Consider the following 20828-nt stretch of genomic DNA (forward strand, 5'->3'; position numbering starts at 1 on the left):
TGGCTACTCAATAAAATCACAAAGTGTCAAAAATGCAATTACGTTCAATCCAAAGCAGGTAATTTTTTACTAGCTTCGGGAGCCCCAGCACTATAATGGTTTCTCTCTCTCTTGTCCTTTTGAATTCTCAAGTCAGGGACTATTAACAGCAAAGGTGTTTTTCCCTCTGTTTGCCTAGCTTGCAAAGGGTAATAAGAATCTATTATAATTAACAGGACATGACTGTCAAATACAAGGTTTTTGACAGTACCAAGTTTCATTTCGGGGTCAGAATCAAACGCTATCATCAATTTCACAAGGGAACAGCCATGAATGTTATCACTGTGTCCTATTTACACAAATTCACTGTTAAGGCAAATGTACTTAATTGCCTTAGGGTATCCTGTTATCACTTGGTTATCTTCTGCATACCTTGAGTTGTACCCTTTCACCAAGCCTCCCTGCCTGTCTATTTTTTAGTGTGCAGCAAATGTGCTGTATAACTCAATATCATATTTTAGTTTAAATGTTTAAAGACAAGTTTTATGGCTATAGACTTTCTTATCCCCTCCTTTTGTTATTTCATGACAACTACTTAGCTTAGAACAATAATTAATCCATTCAGTCAATTTGTATTTTCAAATGAGTCAAGTGCCTCCTCTGCCAGGTCATCATCCAGAGGGGCAGAGTCTGAAAGATACTGGATTTCAGCATGGAAGTTCAGGCATGGAGGTAGAGGGGTAGACAAGGGTCAATTAAGCAGACTCTTCTTTGGCTTAGGTGAAAAACAATGTACAGTCCATTTCACGCATAAGTGGACGACAGTGTATATTCCTAGGATGAGACCAAGGACTATCAGTACAATCCACACGATCCATCCACACAGCGATCATAGCCAACAAGTAAACTTCCATCCATATGAATCAGACGACAGTTGGGCAGGTATCTTCCCTGCATCTTGACCCATTTTGTTGATCACATCTGTGTTGTCCGTAAGATCAGGACATGGTTTAGAAACAAGTTCATTTCTGAGAACACAACCATGGTGAGGATCAGGCAGTTCAAGTGGTTCTTCCTGCAGGAATGTAGGGGGTTAATGTTAGAGCAGTATTTAAAGGAGAGAAACGGATTCAGAAGTAATGAAATCTCACAGCGACTGAGAGGAACCAGAACAAGGTGTTGAGTATATTTAGAAATCAGCAAGAATACTGCAGAATGCGAGGTACAGACTTCTACATTTTGATGTTCAGTGATTTTAGAGGCAGCCACTACCATAGTATGGATGGCAGAGAGAATCTGGATGCAGGAAGGCATACCTTGAGCAACGGGTCAAGCTTAGTAGAAAAACAGGCAATAGGGTGCCAAGAGGAGCCATGTTGCTGGGTGAGAACAGCTGAAGCACAGGTATCAATGATGGCAACATAAAGATGAAAGTGGCAGTCATACAAACGTCGGCCTAGCGTGGGTGCTGAAGAGAGGGTAGTTTTAAGCTCCGTAAAAACATGGAGTTGTTATGGGGTGAGTTCATACCGTTAAGGCGCATTAGACGAGGACAGGGGAGATGATTTTTGATCAGAAGGGCACAATTAGGAATTCATTGTCGGCAATAATTGATGAGGTCAAGAAACTACCGTATCTGTTTAGGAGTGGTTGGAGGGGCAATACAAAGAATAGGATCAATACAGTCAGGTGTCAAGCACCGATCGAATTCAGAAATGAGAGTACCTAGGAACTTAACTTCTTTCTGATTAGTCTTAACTTTGCTGGGTGGTGGGTGGATACAATATAGCCACTTTGATGTGGATGGTTGAGAAAGGTAGTGGAGTCAGTGTGATTGGAGACATTGTCAGGGCGAGCGAGGAGGTCATCAATGTATTGAACTAGGGTATCATCTCCAGGAAATTCAAATAATTCAAGCTGGGTGTGAAGAGTCTCTGAACCACAATTCGGTGATTTTTACTCTAGTGATGGAGAGGGATAAGTGTGTACTACAGGGAAAGAGTTATAGCTGGGGGCAGGGAAATTATGATGCGTTGAGGCATGACTTAGGATGTGTGGATTGGAAAAGTAGATTCCAAGGCAAGAGCGTAATTGATATGTGGAACTTGTTCAAGGAGGCTGAAGAGATTGGGGAGGCACTGAATGAATACTTTTCGTCAGTATTCACTCAGGAACAGGACATTGTTGTCGATATGAATACTGAGGCACGAATAAGTAGAATGGATGGCTTTGAGATATGTAGAGAAGAGGTGTTGGAAATTCTGGCAAGGGTGAAAATAGATAAGTCCCCTGGGCCTGATGGCATTTATCCTAGGATTCTCTGGGAAGCAAGGGAGGAGATTGCAGAGCCATTGGCCTTGATTTTTGTGTCCTCTTTGTCTACAGGAGTAGTGCCAGAGGACTGAGGCTAGCAAACGTGGTTCCCTTGTTCAAGAAGGGGAGTAGGGATAATCCTAGTAACTATAGGCCAGTGAGTCTCACTTCTGTTGTGGGCAAAGTCTGAGAGAGAATTGTAAGGGATCGGATTTATGAACATCTGGATAAGAATGATGTGATCAAGGATAGTCAGCATGGTTTTGTGAAGGGCAGGTCGTGCCTCACAAACCTTATTGAATTCTTTGAGAAGGTGACTAAGGAAGTAGATGAGGGGAAAGCGGTAGATGTGGTATATATGGATTTTAGTAAGGCATTTGATAAGGTCCCCCATGGTAGGCTACTGCAGAAAATACAGAGATATGGCATTGAGAGTGAGTTGGAGGTTTTGATTAGGAATTGGCTGGCTGGAAGAAGACAGAGGGTAGTAGTTGATGGCAAAGGATCATCTTGGAGTACCGTCACTAGCGGTGTTCCGCAAGGATCTGTTTTGGGACCATTGCTGTTTGTCATTTTTATAAATGACCTGGAGGATGGGTTAGAAGGTTGGGTGAGCAAGTTTGCGGATGATACGAAAGTCGGAGGAGTTGTAGACAGTGAGGAAGGATATGGCAGGTTACAGCGGGATATAGAGAAGCTGCAGACCTGGGCAGAAAGGTGGCAAATGGAGTTCAATGTAGCTAAGTGTGAGGTGATTCACTTTGGTAAGTGTAATAAAAAGATGGATTACTGGGCTAATGGTAGACTACTTGGTAGTGTGGAAGAGCAGAGGGATCTTGGTGTCCATGTATACAGATCTCTGAAAGTTGCCACCCAGGTAAATAGTGCAGTGAAGAAGGCATATGGCGTACTGGCTTTTATTGGTAGAGGAATTGAGTTCCGGAGTCCTGAGGTCATGCTGCAGTTGTATAAGACTCTGGTGCGGCCGCATCTGGAATATTGTGTGCAGTTTTGGTCGCCATACTATAGGAAGGATGTGGAGGCACTGGAACGGGTGCAGAGGAAGTTTACCAGGATGTTGCCTGGTATGGTAGGAAGATCCTATGAGGAAAGGCTGAGGCACTTGGGGTTGTTTTCATTGGACAAAAGAAGGTTTAGGGGTGACTTGATAGAGGTGTACAAGATGATTAGGGGGTTAGATAGGGTTGACAGTGAGAACCTTTTTCCACGTATGGAGTCAGCTATTACAAGGGGGCATAGCTTTAAATTAAGGGGGGGTAGATATAGGACTGATGTTAGGGGTAGGTTCTTCACTCAGCGAGTCGTAAGTTCGTGGAATGCCCTGCCAGTAGCAGTAGTGGACTCTCCCTCTTTATGGGTATTTAAGCGGGCATTGGATAGGTATATGGAGGATAGTGGGTTAGTGTAGGTTAGGTGGGCTTTGATCGGCGCAACATCGAGGGCCGAAGGGCCTATACTGCGCTGTATTCTTCTATGTTCTATGTTCTAGAGTGTCGGCGACTGAATAAACCCTTGAGGTAGGCAAGTCCACATATATTGGTGGCTCTTAAAAGAAGGCAAAAATGTATTGGGCTATCTGGATGCAAAGGAACACAAAAGAATGCATGTTGGAGGTCAACGATAGTGAAGAGCTTGGCATCAACTGGAACTTGGCTTAGGATAATAGCAGGATTATGAGCCTCAATAATTTTATTTACTTCACGAAGGTCGTGAACGACATTCAGGCCATCCCGGTTTAGGGATCGGAAAGGTAGGTGCATTGACAGAAGAATGGCATGGGACTAGAAGGCCTTGCTGTAGAAATGAATCAATGACAGGTTGAATGCCAGCTTCACCTTCTGGTTCCAGGGGGTGTTGAGGTCTAGACAGGAGGACAGAATTAGGTTTGATCAGAATGGAGATGAGTGGGACCTTAGCAAGGCCCACTTGTGTTTTAGAGTCCACCCAGACTCCAGGATATACTGTGTCCTGCAGGTGAGGGTGGGCATGATAATGATGAAGGCTGCCATGAATTGACGAAGGCTGTGCATAAAATAGGATTGATATCTCAGTGAGCAGCTGAATTTCATGGCAAGTTTGATCAGCATGGTCAAAAAGAGTCTTAGCGTCAAAACCTACCTCATAGTCTTTATGTTCTGGGTTCAAGTGAGTGGTGGCACAGGGGAAAATCAGAGGGCCAGTTTTCCAGCTATGAAGAGGAACTGACACGAAAAGAACGCCACCTGATCTTACCAATCACCCAAGCGTGCGGAGTAGTGCCCAGTAAGGGATTATCGTATGTGTTCAAGCCTGAGATCATTCCCGGATGAGTCATAAGCTAAAGTAATGTGGGGGTGAGGGACGTTATGTAAAATAGGATCGAAAGCATAAGGATCCAAATCAAATGACCACCATCGAGGCAGCTTTGGTTTGGTATTGATGCATTGACCAAAATGAGATGGATCCTGAATCAGGATACCATTATCATGACATTTAATAGTAATATTTATAGGACAGAGGAGATCTCTAGCAAGTAGAGGGATACGTAATCCATGAGTAACAACAAAGCAAAAAGGGAGCGTGACACAATTTTTCCACACCACTGTCAGAGGGACAGCATATGCATGTTTATTAGAGGAACCATCAAAACATTGCAGGATTTCATCATCGTCCAAGATTTGAAAATCAAAAGCATGAGTAAGATGGACGGGAAGTGATGAAACAGTGGCTCCTGCGTCAAACATAAATTCAATATTGTGGCCAATAATGTAAAGAATTAGCAAAGGTCCATCCTCTGGGCTAGCGGTAAGTATGGGAAAATTCAAAGCAGGAAGCTGCCCTATATCCAGGAGTCAGTTTTGAAAAGGGTTTTGTGTCGTAAAAGGGGCAACCTGCTGAGGTCACTGGGTAGGGAGACCAGGAGATTTTCTGTTGTTTTTACTGCGGTGATGAACCAGGGACTGCTATGGAAAGGGCAGTTATTGGACCAATGTCCTAGTTCACTGCAATTGAAACAAAGGTGTAGTTGTTGGGGGACTCTAGGGGGTGGGGGAGGCAGTGAAGAGTAATGAGAGGATGTATGGGGCATCATGGATTATTGGAGAAGGATACATAGGAGGACCACAAGGTCCATTGGGATGTTGTGAATACACAGTACCATTTCTACTGTCCTGCCATACTGGACGATAGTCTGAGGGTTTCACTTGCTAGCTTGACTGACCTTGCAGATGGAAAGGTCTACTTTGAATCCTGGGTTGAATTTTAGCCACTGTAGTTTGTGCAAGTTCTGTCTTGACCGTGCCGATGGTAGCCTGACTCTTGGGATCCTTTAGCTCCCAGAAGTAACAAACCTCTCGGCTGAATTGTGCAACCTCAGCATGTTGCCAGTGGATATTGTGGGTTTTAATAGCTTTCTGTACCTGATCAGGTAAGAGAGTCATACATAGGGCATCAAATTGGGATGATCACCCTTGTAGGTAGTTAGTGTCACCAGAGGAAGCGCCATAGCATTCCTTAAAACGGGTAAGGAACTCCTCAGCCTCTTCGCCCGAGCTGGATTTACATGTTAAGTCTTTACCCACATCAACTACACGATGCACTGCTTGGTGGAGACAGGTAATAATCCAATCTGATAGTTTCAGCCGGGTGCCGGACTACAGGCTGGGTATGATTATTACCTTGTAAAATTTCTCAGAACTCGCCCATTTTTCAAGCGAAAAGCTGCGTTCTGAGGTGAATTAGGTCTTGGGAGGCACCGTTATAAATGGTCTTAGTCCAATAATGTAATTAACAGATCCCTCAGGATTCCTTCCATAATCTGCAGCCTTATTGATAATGCTTGAGAGTCATGAGGTTTCCATGGTTGATAAAGATCCATAAATTGGGCTTGTCCCAGATTCAGAGCCTGTGGGTTAGGAACCTCTTCTATTTGGGAAATTTCTTTTTTGCCCTCCCACATCATGGTGAGTGTAAGGTCTGATATTAAGGTCCCGAGACTTTAATTGCAAATCATCGGTGTCTTCGGGACTTATTAGTTTAGGGGCAGTGGAAACCAAAAGGAGTCTCTTCAGTGTTTCTTCCAGATTTTAATTTCAATTGACTCCGAGTACAGTAGGCACTGGGTTTGTTTTAAGCCGAATTCTTATTCGGCAGAACAACTGGGGGAAGGGCAGGAGCCTTGGCATGTTCGTCATCAGAGTAAGGGGGGAGGGTTCAGGCAGAGACCCGGAGGTGGTCAGCTGACAGGATTAGAGGCATAAAATATTTCCTCCTCCGAATCAGTATCCCACCCACCATTACAAACGGGTCAGGATTCTTTAGTAATGGGTCTTTGGAAGAGGGGAGGGTGGGGTATAAGGAACAGTCCTTGTCAGCTTCGTCCTGCGCACCTGCAATTGCAGTCTGTTGTTTATTCACCAGTTTCCTTTTTCTTTGGTGCCCTTGACATTTCAACGTAGATTCTGAATCTTTGCGTTTTTTAAAAATTTTCTCCCTTGCCTATTCCAATTCTGCTTCTAAATCATGTGCTTCACATTTATGTTTTCGTTCTGTCCAATTTAGTTCACATCCTTCCTCAGTTAATGGACTAACTCCCTTTTTAATACAGTTTTGTCTCCATGATGATTGCATGGATTTTTCCCATTTTTTCCCGAGCCACCCTTTTCCACTCTGATAAGACTTCTTTCTGCTTACTTCCCTTTCTTTTTTCCCAAATCCCCTGTTCAATTTTAGGGAATAGAGTTAAATCATGTGCACGTCCTCGAGACCATTACTTATTCTGTTGAGCATCTGTAGCTGATATTCTCCTTAATTGTTTCTCATAATTAATAATACAGACTTGTTATTTCTGTTAGGGGACATTTGTCTTCAATCTTATCTAGGAACACACTCAGTTATCCTACCTACTTTAAACTAATGATCAACAAGGGCTCCAACCCCACAAAATACAAGCACAAACATTCATTCGTCAACAAGCAAATGTGCATCCAAACCAAATCTCACAGGATTAAACTTTCTGCAAGCTGCAGGGAATCAGTGCTGAGTCTCTGTCTGTCTCACACGCGCGCTCTCTTGTACATACACATGAACATTTTAAGAGAAGTGAGGCACATTCCAGATGTGTCATAAATCCTGGATGTGGCACATAGTTGCTTAACTAAGTATGCAAGGATTGTATCACTGGCCAGCTTTTTTTTTATTTACATGACAAAAGCAGCAGCCACCCTCTATATTACATAAACAAAGAACACCCAACAGAACAAAACCATAACTAACAAACAAGACAAAACAGCAAAGCAAGACAAGCCAAGTTGAACAGATATAACAGAAAAGATAATCTCGACTTAAAACTTGCACTAATCAACAACCCGATAATGAACAAGACTAATGATTTCTGCAAAACATTCTCAACATTGTAAAATCCTGACAGTTTCTGTTTTTAGTCCTATTTAAACTATCTCATTTAGGGTTCCGTCAGGGTACCGAGAGAGTGAAACAGGGGAAACACCACACCGATGCAGACAGAGAGTAATCAAGATACAATTTTACCTTGTGGGCCCATTGGTCTTGAGTCCAACCCGTCAATGAACTCCTCTTTTCCAGTTTCACTCAGATGTAGCCCTTGTTGGAACCCTGCTTACAGTGCCAAATTGAGACAGTCCAAGGAGTCCCTTGTGGACTCAGACCTGTCAGCCTATCTTGGTTCATCCTGGAGATCGTACTCTTTGGAAGTCTGGAATAACAATAAATCTCTTACAGTTTAGTTTAATTTTAAATTATCCCCTTCATTAATACCATCACCGTTACAACATAACACTGATACCTATAAGACAAGCTAACTGGATTCTATTAACCCAGAAGGGTAGCAATCGCTCCTCTCCCAAGAGCCTTGGCGGGCTACTCTTTATACTATCTTTATACACAAATTTTTTTACAAAGGCGGTGCTGTCGCAAACAAGCTTTCTTTATATGAATTTTTTTTTTACAAAAGCACTGTATGTTCTGAACTAGACAGATAACAATGAATGACAATCATTCGGGAGAGAAGTAATTGATACTGAGTTTCGTTTTGAGGTCAGAATCAAACATTTATTTATTTCACAAAGGAACAGCCGTGAATGTGATCACTCAATACCGTGTTTATACAAATTCACTGATGTTAAGGCAAATGTTCTTAATTGCCTTACCCTCCCTGCCTGTCTATTTTCTAGTGTGGAGAAAATGTGTTCTATAATTCAACATTACATTTTAGTCTAAATGCTTAAGGACAAGTTTTCCTTACAAACATTCTCACGACCCCTTTCAAAGTTTCATAAATTCTATCCTATATCCGGGAGAGCAAAACTTAACGTAGTATTCCAAAAATGCCCTAACCAACATACAGCCACAATATGAGCTCACAACTCCTTTATTCAATGCTCTGACCAATAAAGGAAATCATATCAAACGCCTTCTTCACTAGTCTATCTACCTGCGACCCCAAGGTCTCTTTGTTCAGCAACACTCCCCTTAACTGTCAGTCCTGCCTGGATTGCTCAACCAAAATGAATACCTCATTTCTCTAAATTAAACTCTATCTGACACTCCTCAGCTTGTTGCCCATCCCAAAATTCTAATTTATAGCAAACTCTCTTTGCTCTCTTATTCCCTAGAAGCTGAAAATCTCCATACCACACACTCCCCCTCTGTTTTCACTTTGCTGAACCGAATCCCTGCTGTACCTCATTCTGAAGGGTCAAAATACTGACCAGCCAGGACAAGTGGACATTGGGAAGATGTTTCCATTGGTAGGAGGGACAAGGAGCTGAGGGCACAGCCTTAGAGTAAAGGAAAGACTTTTTAGAATGCAGAGATGGAGAAACGTCTTCAGCCAGAGAGTGGTGAATCTATGGAATTAATTGCCATAGACAGCTATGGAGGCCAGGTCACTGAGGGTATTTAAGACTGCGATAGATAGGTTCTTGAGTATCAAGGGGATTGAGGGTTACAGTCAGAAAGTGAAAGAATGGGAGTGAGAAATTTATCAGCCACGATTGTGTGGTATGAACAGACCTGCTGGGCTGAACGGCCTAATTTCTGCACCTATGTCTGATGGTCTTTTGCTGTCCTGGGCAAAGAGTGTCAGAATTGGGAGCAGGAGTAGACCATTTGGTCTTTCAAGCCTGCACCAGCATTGAACACATCATTACTGGGTATTAATCTACCTACATCTTGGTAGATAGACTGTGACTTTTCTCACTGGAGCACAGAAGGTTGAGACATAACCCTACAGAGGTTGTATAAAATCATGAGGGGGATAGAGAATGTGAATCACAGGTGTCATTGCCCTTGGATGGCGTTTTTAAGATTACGCAGCAAATTTTGAAGGTGAGAGGAGAAAGATTTTAAAAAGACTTGAGGGGCAGCATTTTTAAAAAAAAACAGAGTGGTTTGTGTGTGGAATGAATGCCCAGACATTTTCTCACCTTCCCCCCACCCCCCCACTCCCCCAATAAACATCCACTTCTTTGTTGTTGAAAAATCACATGAACTCAGCCTTGAATATATTCATTGACCCCTTAACTGCAGGAAGAAATCCCCATTTCTGAACTCCATTCCTCTTGCTAATATACCACTTGCACTACTCATTGCTCACTGCACCTGACATCTGGCAATGTCTGGTGAGGAAGGATGCTGAGGCCCCTTTGTACATCCACACGTCATTCCTGATGAAGGGCTCATGCCCGAAATGTCAACTCTCCTGCTCCTGGAATGCTGTCTGACCTGCTGTGCTTTTCCAGCAACACATTTTCGACTCTGATCTCCAGCAACTGCTGTCCTCACTTTCTCCATATCCCAAAACAGTATATCAACGTTTAATCAATGCACCTCCTTTCTGCTTTTTTTTTACACAGCAAAAGCTCTAACTTCAGATTGGCCACATATTTGCCAATTGTTGTCTTTGCTAGACTGGGGAAACTGAGCATAAACTTGGGGAACAGTCCGCAGACAGGGCCACAGAGGCTGACCAGACCTCCCAGTCGCCACCCATTTTAATTCCCCTTCCCACTCCATTTCTGACGTGACAATCTTTGGCCTCCTCCATTACCACATTGATCCAAACCGCAAATTGGAGGAACAACACATCTTCCACCTGGGCAGCCTACAGCCTGGTGGACTCAACATGGAGTTCACCAATTTCAAATAAGCTCCTTCGTCACCCCTTGAATTCCTTCCTAGCCCCTCCCCGCTGCCACCAGCCAGATTCCTTCCTACCAGTGACCAACGAGTTTGTACCTCTACCTGTCCCCACCTATCCCCAATTCACCACCCTGCCCCCAGCACATCCTTGTTCTGCAGCTCTCCCTACACCCATCCCCAGTCCTCAACAAGGGTGACACCCAAAACATTGACTTGACCTCCTGATGCTGCCTGGCTTGCTGCGTTCTTCCAGTCTCCTGCATGTCTATTTTGCCAATTGAGTCACAGACCTGGCCCAACTTTTCCCAAGTCTGTCCCCTCCCTGGATTCACTCCCTTTCCTTTCAGTTGCAGCAAATCAACAATTGAACATCACAATGAAAAATAAATGGAAAAGGGGATGAGAAATGAGAGTGTCGTACTCTTGGTCAATCAAAAGAAAGTCTCACACTTTTTCTGCCGACAGTGAGGAACACGTGCAATGTTTTGGTGACACTGGTGAACATGTGCCGTGCTTCTTGACACAGGAACGCACACAATATGCTCAGTGGCGCTGCTGGTATTATTGACAGATTAAGTGTCCAAATGCCAATAGGATAAAAAAAAGGTTGGAGCCACAATTGTTTTCCCCATACGGCACAATATTTTATTGCTTTTCCAACTTGTCTGGCTGCTCAACGTTTTTGATTTTTCCCCAGTGTAGGGGTGAAGTTCAGAACTAGAGGGCATAGGTTTAGGGTGAGAGCGGAAAGATATAAAAGGTACCTAAGGGGCAACTTTTCCATGCAGAGGGTGGGGTGGTGTGTGTATGGAACGGGCTGCCAGAGGAAGTGGTGCAGGCTGGTACAATTACAGCACTGAAAAGGCATCTGGATGGGTAGATGAATGGGAAGGGTTGAGGGATATGAGCCAAGTGCTGGCAAATGGGATGAGATTAATTTAGGATATCTGGTCAGCATGGACGGGTTGGACCAAAGGTGTCTGTTTCTGTGCTGTACATCTCTGACGACTCTAAATAATAAAAAGGATAATTTGACAAATAACAAACTATATCCATGTTAACAAGGCTTAGCTCACCACATGCTTTACTAACCATTCTCCACAGGTCCTATCTCTTCAATGACTGAGGAACAAATGCTGGTGCATAATCTCCTTCGCTAGTATTTACACACTAGTCTAAGGAATTGCACAAGTAACAGAGAGGATAAAAAGCAGAAGGATTAATAAAAAAGTGAGGGTAAAAAGCAGAAAAAGCAGAAACCCCAGTAAAAGCAGATGGAAAGTGAGTGTAAAATGTCACTATGACAGGACAGGCCCCACATTCCTTCCCCTCCGTCCCCCCCCCCCCCCCCCCAACCTGCCTCACCTTTCACCTCCCGGGCCCAGTACCTTCCAGGTGGCCCCAGAGTTGACACAGGGGCCGCCCCACGACCAGTAGAACTCCACCACCCAGGCGGCCGACGGGTTCCCAAACAGGCCCTTAACCCCATCCGCCTCCAGAATGGTCACCGGCTCCTACCTGCTGTACAGCCGGGCGGTGTGGCCGTGACACAGCAGCTGCGCTAGGAAGGCGGCGGTGCCCAGTGACGGGTGTCTCTCCCAGGGCCACACGGCGCCATTTTCCTAACGGCCGCCCTCCCGCCGCTCCCCGGTCGAGCGACTTCTCCTCCCAAACGCCTTCGCCCCTGCGTGATTTCCTACTTTGGAAATGGAACCAGTCTAATTCAAGATTGGAATACTGACAGACACAAGCCCCACACCTTTCACGCATTTTCTGAGCAGTCACTTTTTTTAAAATGAAATCTTAAGTCGGGTAGAACTGTCGGGTAGTATACAGAACTGGCTCAAAGGTAGAAGACAGAGGGTGATGGTGGAGGGTTGTTTTTCAGACTGGAGGCCTGTGACCAGTGGAGTGCCACAAGGATCGGTGCTGGGCCCTCTACTTTTTATCATTTACATAAATGATTTGGATGCGAGCATAAAAGGTACAGTTAGTAAGTTTGCAGATGACACCAAAATTGGAGGTGTAGTTGACAGTGAAGAGGGTTCCCTCAGATTCCTACCTGGACCAAATGGCCCATGGGGCTGAGAAGTGGCAGATGGAGTTTAATTCTGATAAATGTGAGGTGCTGCATTTTGGGAAAGCAAATCTTAGCAGGACTTACACAATTAATAGAAAGGTCCTAGGGAGTGTTGCTGAACTAAGAGACCTTGGAGTGCAGGTTCATAGCTCCTTAAAAGTGGAGTCGCAGGTAGATAGGATAGTGAAGAAGGCGTTTGGTATGCTTTCCTTTTTTGGTCAGAGTATCGAGTACAGGAGTTGGGCGGTCATGTTGCGGCTGTACAGGACATTGGTTCGGCCACTGTTGGAATACTGCGTGCAATTCCAGTCTCCTTCCTATCAGAAAGATGTGAAACTTGAAAGGGTTCAGAAAGAATTGCAAGGATGTTGCCAGGGTTGGAGGATCTGAGCTACAGGCAGAGGCTGAACATTCTGGGGCTGTTTTCTCTGGAGCGTCAGAGGCTGAGGGGTGAACTTATAGAGGTTTGCAAAGTTATGAGGGGCATGGATAGGATAAATAGACAAATGCTTTTCTTTGGGATTGGGGAGTCTAGAACTAGAGGGCACAGGTTTAGGGTGAGAGGGGAAAGATATAAATGAGACTGAAGGAGCAACTGAATCATGCAGAGGGTGGTACGTGTATGGAATGAGCTGCCAGAGGAGATGGTGGAGGCTGGTACAATTGCCACATTTAAGAGGCATTTGGATGGCTATATGAATAGGAAGGGTTTGGAAGGATATGGGCTGGGTGCTGGCAGGTGGGACTAGATTGGGTTGTGATATCTGGTCGGCATGGATGGGTTGGACTAAAGGGTCTGTTTCCATGCTGGACATCTCTGTGACTCTATGATTTTGTCTGGCAGCTCAACGTTTGTATATCTATTCCCCAGGGTGGAGGAAGTCCAAAACTAGAGGCGTTTAGGCTGAGAGGGAAAAGGGATAAAAGGGACCGAACGGGGTAACTTTTTCACACAGAGCGTGGCATGTGTTTAGAATGAGCTGCCAGAGGCCGTGGTCGAGGCTGGTAGGATTATAACATTTAAAAGGCATCTGGATGGAGGTATGAATAGGAAGGGCTGAGAGAGATATGGGCCAAATGCTGGCAAATGGATCACTAGGTTAATTTAGGAAATGTTGTCAGCGTGGACCGAAAGGTTTGTTTCTTTTCTCTGCAACTCTATGACTGTATTTCTACATAGTCTGAAGCAATTTCACAAGACCAGGAATAGGCCATTCCAAGTTTACCGGCTGTCCTCAACTGTGGCCTAACTGCGCAGATTTCAATGCAAGTTTCAGAAAGATGTCTGCAGCTTTTTTTAAAACATTTGAATATGCTTTCAGACATTACTGATGTTTCTGAATACATCATTTTAGCTATTCTCAATGTTAAAGGTCAGCCATTTCTCACGCTTCCCTTCCCCTACCCCACCCCAGGTCGCCATCACCATCCATTCTCTCTCTATCATTACAAGGGTTTGATACAGCGATCAAAGAGGGCTCCAGGGACGAGAAAGGACGGGGAGAGGGTACTCAGAGTGAGATTGGACGCGGGGGGGGGGGGGGGGGGGGCAGAGACTGGGGGAAGAGAAAGAGAGAAAATGGGCAGGAGAGCAGATCATCAGGGGTAGAGAATGCATGGGGGTACACAGGGTGGGAGCAGAGAGAGAGAATGTGGAGCAGAAGATTGGGGAGGAGAGAGAGATGCGTAGTTGCAAAGTGTGAAGTGAAAGAAATTGGTTGCAGAGTTTGGGGGGAGAGAATGGACGGGGGCAGTGGGTGGGGAGAGAATGGACGGGGGCAGTGGGTGGGGAGAGAATGGACGGGGGCCTGTGGGTGGGGAGAGAGTGGACGGGGGCAGTGGGTGGGGAGAAAATTCATGGGGGCAGAGGGTGGGGGGAGAATGGATGGGGGCAGTGTGTGGGGAGAGAATTCATGGGGGTAGTGGGTGGGGAGAGAATGGATGGGGCAGTGGGTGGGGAGAGAATTCATGGGGGCAGTGGGTGGGGGTGATTGGACGGGGAGCAGTGGATCAGGACAGAATGGACAGGGGGCAGTGGGTGGGGAGAGAATGGACAGGGATCAATGGGTGGGGAGATAATGGACGGGTTTAATGAGTGGGGAGAGAATGGACAGGAGAGGTGGGTAGGTAGAGAATGGACGGGGCAGTGGGTGGGGAGAGAATGGATGGGGTCAATGGGTGGGGAGAGATTGGACGGGGAGCAGTGGGTGGGGAGAGAATGGACGGGCGGCAGTGGATGGGGAGAGAATGGACGGGGAAAAGGTTGGGCTGAGAATGGACGGGGTAGAGGGTGGAGAAAGAGAGCAACAATGAATCGCAGGAGAAGGCGGGGGAGAGAAGGAATGGATGGGGGCAGCGTGTGGGAGGTGAGAGAAAATGAGTGTAAGGGAAGGGACTGGATTGGGGAAGGTAGAGGGTGGAGCGATAAAGGGAATGGATGGGGACAGAGGGTGGATGAGGGACTGGACAGAGGGCAGAGGGTGCAGAGATAGAATGGACGGGGTGGGGAGAGTGGCACGTGTGGGAGAGAGAGAGAAGGAACTGGTAGGTTAGGGTAGAGAGAGAGAATGGACAGGGGATGCTATTGGGTGGCGGTGAGGGAATGGACAGGGGACGATATGGGGATGATTGGATGGGGAGGTGAGAATGCATCCCACCCACTCCCTGCATCCCCTCCTCTGCACATGTGCAGTGCAGACTTTTCTGAATGACAGGAGAGACGAGTCTGGAACACTGTGTGAGTGCAGTCACCCTCACATCCTGGCATCAGCAAACCACTGCCTTTCTGTTTTAGAAACTAAATAAAGATGTGGCCTATATACTAAGGATGGCGAGATGTGGCTGAGAAACTGAACAGTAAGTCAACCCTTTCAGGAGAGGGGAGCTGGGCAAAGGCAGGAGGATGGAAGGGTGAATTTGGGATGGAATCCATTGAAAGTTGGAGGAATTGAGAGACAGAGATTTCGGGTAAAAGATAGAGAAGACTGTTCTGTGCAAACCAAAATTCTCTCATCCTATTTTCTGCCGTGCACTGACGGCAGTGATCAATTTTCTCAAGTTATTAGCAGAGGAGGATTTGCTTTTCAGCCATGGACAAGAAATTTAGTCAGGGCCTGAATATCAGCAGTGTTTGAATCCAGGAGGGGAAATATTTGTCTGCAGGAAATGTTTTCAAATATCAACATGTATTGAGAATCCCCGTGAATACACGCAGCCTGCGTGCGAGTGCTCAAGGGTTCTAATTGCGGACAGAAGTTTAACTTTTTCGCGAAAGGTGGACTAGTGTCCTCGCTGTAGACGAGCCCTTCATTGGATCTGCCGAGTAACAACGACCCCTGCCCCGTGGAAACTCTATGGAAGCAAACTGTATTCCTCAAACTGATTGGAGTGTCACGAGGATTGGGGAGAAGCCAATCGATTGCCAAGAGCTGGAGAGGGGATTCCTCGCAGTGCCAGGGACCTTGGTTCGATGCCACCCTCACAGTTACGGTGTGGATTTTACACTTTCCTACCCCTTCCCCACCCCCTGTCCGCGTGGGTTTCCTCTGGGTGCTCGGGTTTTCTCCCATGTTCCAAACATGTGCAGGCCAGAGTGGATTGGGCATTCTAAATTCAGGGATTAGCTGTGGGGTTATCGGGTGGGTCGGGGGGTGGGGGTGTGTTCTTCGGAGGGTCAGTGTGGATTTGGTGGATCAAACGGCTTGTTTCCACAGTGAATCCCCCAACGTGTCTGCAGCCTGGCTTCCAGCTCCATCTCTCTGTGCCGAAGGTCCTCCAGTATGTGTATTCCTTCGTTTCCAGCACCCAGAACGTCCCACCTTCTGAAAATCGAAAGACAAGTCCCACCCTGCCCTCTCCAACGTGTGTTGTGTAACTGCTTAATCATTTTTAGTGGCCCAGCACAGGCTGATAGCCAAGTTCGGAAACTAGGAGGATGGCCTCAACCGCGACCTTGGGTTCATGTCACATGACAGGTAACCCCACTGCACTGTTACGCTCTCTCTCTCTCCCTTACTCTCTCACTCTCACACACACTCTTACATACTCACACGCTCGTGCAGAGCCTTTCCGATAGACATGCTCTCTCTCAGACACACACTAATACGCCCCCCCACACACACCCACGCATACATCTTTGCACATGATTACACTCCATCACACACACACTTTACCCAGCATGCACACGCACATCCACACTCTCTCTCTCATGCATGCACTCACACATTTGGGGTGAATTTGCATTTGCAGGATTATATATTTGGAAATAGAACCAGTCTGACTCAAGATTGGGATACAGACAGACTCTCACCTCACAGCTTTCATGCGTTGTTTGATGTGCGGTGTTACCTCCTTTTATAAAACATCAAGTTTCCTGGAGAACGTGACTTAAAAGAAGTTCTGGAATGTACATATTAAAAGGCATACAGAAAGTAGTTCTTAAAGAAAATACCTCCAGGTCAAAATGCACCCACTCCCCCACCCCACTTTCTTTGTTGATCAGCTGAGTTGTCCGTTTGTAACTGGATCCCTGGGACAACCGGGTAAAACATGCAGCTGGGATGACTGAGTGAACCCTTTCCCGCAAGGCAGTTTCCTAAACTTAAAAAGGACATGAGTGAATCAGATGGTGTTTTTTCCCCCTAAAAGTGGTTTCAACCTTAGATAATGAAGTCCAGATTACTGACCGAACTCCAATTTTGCAATCTACCGCAGTGGGATTCGAACCTGGGACGCTCCAGTGCGGGGTTGATCGTCGCACTCGGTCATCGCTCCTTCCATCCCCTTGAGCTGGCACGTGAACTCGATGGTGCCTCCTCAGGTGGGAGGAGCAGGTGAATGGCCTCCCTCCAGTGTGGACCCACTGGTGGGTCAGCAGTGCAGCTGACTGAGTGAACTCTCCCCTGCACATGGGACACGTGAATGGCTTCTCTCTGACTGAAGCCCTTCCTGCACACTGAGCAGGTGAACGGCCTCACGCCGCTGTGAATGCGTCTGTGGGTTTCCAGCACTGATGGGGATGGGTATCCTTTCCCACAGTCCCCACATTTCCACGGTTTCCTATTGGGTGGAGCTTGCCTTGTGTTTCTCTGGGTTTGAAATTACAAACAGAGCGGGGACATAGTCTTTCCCACCGCGAGGGGTGTGATTTTAATTCCCCAATCTGAGTAAATGGTTTGAAGCACTTTTCACAGTCAGCGCACTGACTCTTCTTCACTCGGTATCTCAGTATTCTCCCTGCCACACCCGTGTCCAAAGTCTCTCAAGCAGACAAAAGCAAACATTTCTTCAGGACCATGGGGGCAATGGATGACGTATCTGACTCCACCTACTTGTTTCACAGCTTCGTCACACATTCCTATTAATCTTTCTCATTGTCCTGAAACCGGCGTATGGGTACAATTCCTAATCTGCAGGAATGAGAATCTTTTCACTGTCTCGCGTCAGTAAATGTACCTGAGAACATCAGAGTCAAGTCACTTCGCTGTCAGAGGAGGGGAAGCTGAAAGAGACCCACACGCTGCTCATGGGCACATTTCACTTTCCCCAACTCACCGCCCCAACCACTGCGGCTCTTGGGAGTGGAAAGGGAACAAACACCAAAACCCAGTCTCAGCTTTGTAAATCTTCAGGAAATAAGAAAACTGTCCATCCCTTCGGATCTTCCATCCTAGGCTGACAGCGTTGATTTTAAATGGCTGTCCAGTCAGTGCCGATTCGTTTTGGCGAAAAAAATCTTCCTTATCTCATCCCAGCATTTCTTGCCACAGAGATCTGTGCGGCAGAGTTCATGTATATATTTCCTTGTAAGCTATTTTGTAAATTACATTCGTTTTCTGGCTGTTTGTATAGGGTATTTCAGGTTCATTAGTCCCTGTTTAAGTATGTTGGTAGGTTTGTGGGCTACCATGATGCTGAGAGGGTTGAGTTGTCTGGACATCATTTCCCAGATGTCTTTAACGTAAATTAATGTGGCTAGGGTTTCTGCAGACGTTGTGTCTGCTTGTGTCAGTTTGTTGATGTGAAATCGGCACACTGGGTTTATTGGGTGGGCAAAAGTGAGGACTGCAGATGCTGGAAACCAGAGTTTAGATCAGAATGGTGCTGGGAAAGCACAGAAGGTCAGACAGCTTCCGAGGAGCAGGAAAATCGACGTTTCGGGTAAAAGCCCTTCATCAGGAATAGAGGCCGGACCCCTCCAGGGTGGAGAGATAAATTGTGGGTGGAGTGTGCTTGGCCGAAGGTAGCAAAAAGTACAATAGGTGAATGGGGGTGGGGATGGAGGTGACAAATCAGAGAGGAGGGTGGAGCGGATCAGTGGGAAGGGAGATTGGCAGGTAGGACAGGTCCTGAGGACAGCGCTGAGCTGGAAGGTTGGAACTGAGGTAAGGTGGGGGGAGGGGAAATGAGGAAACTGATGAAGTCCACATTGATGGCCTGGGGTTGAATTGACCCCAAGCGGAAGATGAGACGTTCATCCTCCAGGCATCGGGTGGGGAGGGAGCGGCGATGGAGGAGGCCCAGGACCTGCATATCCTCGGCAGAGTGGGAGGGGGTTTGAAATGTTGGGTCATAGGGCGATGGGGTTGATTGGTGCGGGTGTCCTGTAGATGTTCCCTCAAGCGCTGTGACTTGACTCTGCGAGGAGTCTCCAGTCTCCCCAATGTAGAGGAGACCGCATCGGGAGCAATGGAGACAAGAAATGACATTGTTGGATACACAGGTGAAAGCCTTCGACCGACCACGGCCCGGATTTGATTTCCGGGCAGGGAAGAAATTTTCAGTAGAGCTATCAAGCTGTGTCTGTATCTCCCTGGTGGTCTAGTGGTTAGGATTCAACGCTCTCACCGCCGCAGCCTGGGTTCGATTCCCGGCCAGGGAAACTGTCGTCACGGGGATTATCAGCGACCCGTTCTTCTTAAATGCTTTGCACTGTTTTTTATTGATATTCGTCGTTCCTGGATGCTTCAGTGTGTCGTGGCTCGTTGAAATAGTGTCCTGATGCAGATTTGTTTGCATGTGTAGGGATGATTGCTTCTGCAGTTAAGTTCTTGGTTCGCGTGCATTGTTTTCCTGTAGACGCGGTTTTGAACTTATCATTGACTGTTCGCGCGACTGTGACATCTAGAAATGGCACTTTGTTGTTGTTCTCCTCTTTTGTGAATTTTATGCCAGGAAGGATATTGTTGATGGTGTTGTAGGTTTCCTCTAATTCGTTTCATTTTTTGATGACAAATGTGTCATCGCTGTACCGGACTCAAAGTTTGGGTTGGATCGTTGGAAGGGCTGTTTGTTCGAGTCTCTGCATTATTGCTTCTGCTTGGAATCCCGATGCTGCCGGTGGCATCATGGGTATTTCGTTGATTTGTTTGTAGGGCTTGTTACTGAATATGAAGTGGGTGGTAAAGCACAGCTCCACAAGCTTGACAGTGTTATCTTTGCTGATGACGTTGATGCTGGTTGGTGTTTGTGTCTTTGGTTCATCGAGTAGTGTCTTCAGTTTTCTTTGGTCACGTTGATGTTAATGGATGTGAACAGGGCTGTTCTGTCAAAGGACAACATTATTCCATCCTCTTCTATCTTAGTGTGTTTGGTGTTCAGGAATTCTTGGATGGAGTAAATGGAGTGGAGTGAATCTTCGACTTGGTGTTTTAGTCCTCAGTGGAGGCCTTTGACAAGTCTGTATATTGGTGTTCCAAGTCGTGAGACTATGGTCTAAGTGGGGGCTCCTGGTTTGAAGGGGAGGAGAACAACAAAAAAGTGCCATTCCTAGATTTCACAGTAGAGCGAACAGTCAATGGGGAGCTTCAAACTAGCATCTACAGAAAAATAACACACACAATCCAAATACTTAACCACAGAAGCAATCATCCCAACACCCACAAACGAAGCTTCATCAGGACATTATTTCAACATTATTTCACAGAGAAACTACGAAGAGCACAAGAGAAATACGTATATAGTGTGGCTACCCAATAAACGCAGTCTGCCGGTTTCTCATTGATGCTTTCAAGCTGACTCTCAAAAATTCGGTTTATTCCTCCATTCTTTCCTGTTTGTTATGTGTGGGTTTGGAAAGTTTTCGCAATCCTCTGTCTGAGTATTGGAGTTGGGAGGTTATGTTGTGGCTGTACAGGACATTTTTTCGACCACTTTTGGAATATTGTGTGCAATTCTGGTCTCCCTAAAATCAGAAGGATATTGTGAAATTTGAGAGGGGTCTGAAGCACCAGTGGGTCCACAGAAATGAAGAGGTCCTTCTGCTTCCCTGAGTGTGGGA

This window comes from Chiloscyllium punctatum, chromosome 36 (genome assembly GCF_047496795.1).
Source record: "Chiloscyllium punctatum isolate Juve2018m chromosome 36, sChiPun1.3, whole genome shotgun sequence".
In the NCBI taxonomy this organism is placed as follows: domain Eukaryota; kingdom Metazoa; phylum Chordata; class Chondrichthyes; order Orectolobiformes; family Hemiscylliidae; genus Chiloscyllium; species Chiloscyllium punctatum.